Consider the following 1,920-nt stretch of genomic DNA (forward strand, 5'->3'; position numbering starts at 1 on the left):
TTGGACTTGTGGGCTTGGGCAGCATTGGGTTGGGATGTTTTTGTGATGCACCTTTTCTTTACATAAAACTCTCTTTTATACGTGAGTCGCCGTGGATTTGTTTCTCCAAAGTACCCAGACTAATACAGTGGTTGTACATACTTATGGGTCCACAGTAGTGGAGGACATTTCCTGACTCCCCACAACCCCTCCAACACTTGTTGCTTTCTGATTTTTTGAATTCAGCTATCTTTGAGGGTGTTAGGTGGTACCACATTGTTGTTTTAATTTGCATTTCTCTTATGGCTAAATTTCAGGAACATTTTCTCATATGTTTGTTGATCATTTGAATTTCTGCCCCTGTGAAACTTCTGTTCAGGTCCTTTGCCCACCTCCTCAGTGGGAAATTAGTTTTTTTCTTCTTGGAAGCAACTGAGTATTGTAGGTTTTAGTAAGAAGGCCTTTGTCTGATGTGTCATAGCTAAAGATGTTTTCCCAGTTCATAGACTCTCTTATTACTTTGTTGGTGAATTATTTTGTTGTACACAGGTGTCTTATCTTCAGTATATCCCATTTGTCAATTTGTGCCTCTTCTGTGTTTGTGTCCTTCCCGATTTCTGATAGCTTATGTATTCCCTGTGCCAAAGTTCTCAAGTTTGTCCCAATTCCCTCATTGATGGCCCTAATAGTTTGAGGTTTAACTTCAAGATCTGTGATCCATCTTGTGTTTATTCTTGTGCATGGAGTGAGATAAGGGTCTTGCTACATTTTTCTGCAAGCAAATATCCATTTTTTCCAGCACTTGTTAAAGGGAACATCTGCTTCCCATTGGATTTTGGGGGGGCCTTTATCAAAGATGAGTTGTCTGTATGCTGATGATTTTATTTCTGGGTTTTCAGTTCTTTTCCATTGGTCTGAGTATATGACATTGCCCCAATACCATACAGTTCTGACAACTGTGGCTGCATAGTATGTGCTAAAGTCAGATAAAGCAAGCTTTCCCACTGTGTCCTTCTTGAGGAGTTCTCTGCAAATTCTGGGCTTATTCTCTCTCCATAAGAAGTTGGTAATCAGTTTTTCTATTTCTTTGAAGAAAGATGAGGGTAATTGTATCGGGATTGCTTTATACTTATATAGGACCTTAGGCAGAACTGACATCTTGACTACATTGAGTCTTCCAATCAATGAGCATGGGATATTCTTCCATTTATTGAGGTCGCTCTTGGCTTCTTGAAATAGTGTTCTGTAGTTTTTCTCATATAGATCTTTTGTTTTTTTTAGTCAGGTATGTCCCTAGATATTTTTATTTGTATTTGGCTATTGTGAAGGTTACCACCTTTTTGATCTCCTCTTCTGTTGTCTTATCCGATGTGTATAACAGTCCGATGGACTTCTGTTTGCTGATCTTGTATCCTGCCACTCTGCCAAATTTCTCTATTGCATCCAGTACTCCCCTTGTTGAGCTTTTGAGACTTTCCATATATAAAGACATATCATCTGCAAATAACGATAGTTTCACCTCTTCCTTCCCCAGACAAATACCTTTGATGTCTTTTCTTTGCTTTATGCTGTTAGCTAAAATCTTCAGCATGATATTAAATAAGAGTGGGGACAAGGGGCGTCCTTGTCTAGTCCCCTTTTTCAGTGGGATTGTGTTAGTCCTTTTTCCATTGGCTACCACGTTGGCTGTTGGTTTTTCATGTATAGCTTGTGTTGTCTTGAGGAATTTTCTTCCATTCCTGTCTTCTCAAATGTCTTAAACAGGAATTGATGTTGGATGTTGTCGAATACTTATTCTGCATCTATCGATATTATCTTGTGGTTCTTATAGTTTTTCCTGTCAATGTGACAAATAATACCAATGGTCCTTTGTATGTTGAACCATCCCTGCATCCCTGGTATGAATCCCACTTGGTCATGGTGAATTATTTGTTTTATATA

Source organism: Echinops telfairi, unplaced genomic scaffold (assembly GCF_000313985.2).
Source record: "Echinops telfairi isolate 266 unplaced genomic scaffold, ASM31398v2 ScPeMD7_7401;HRSCAF=8416, whole genome shotgun sequence".
NCBI lineage: Eukaryota > Metazoa > Chordata > Mammalia > Afrosoricida > Tenrecidae > Echinops > Echinops telfairi.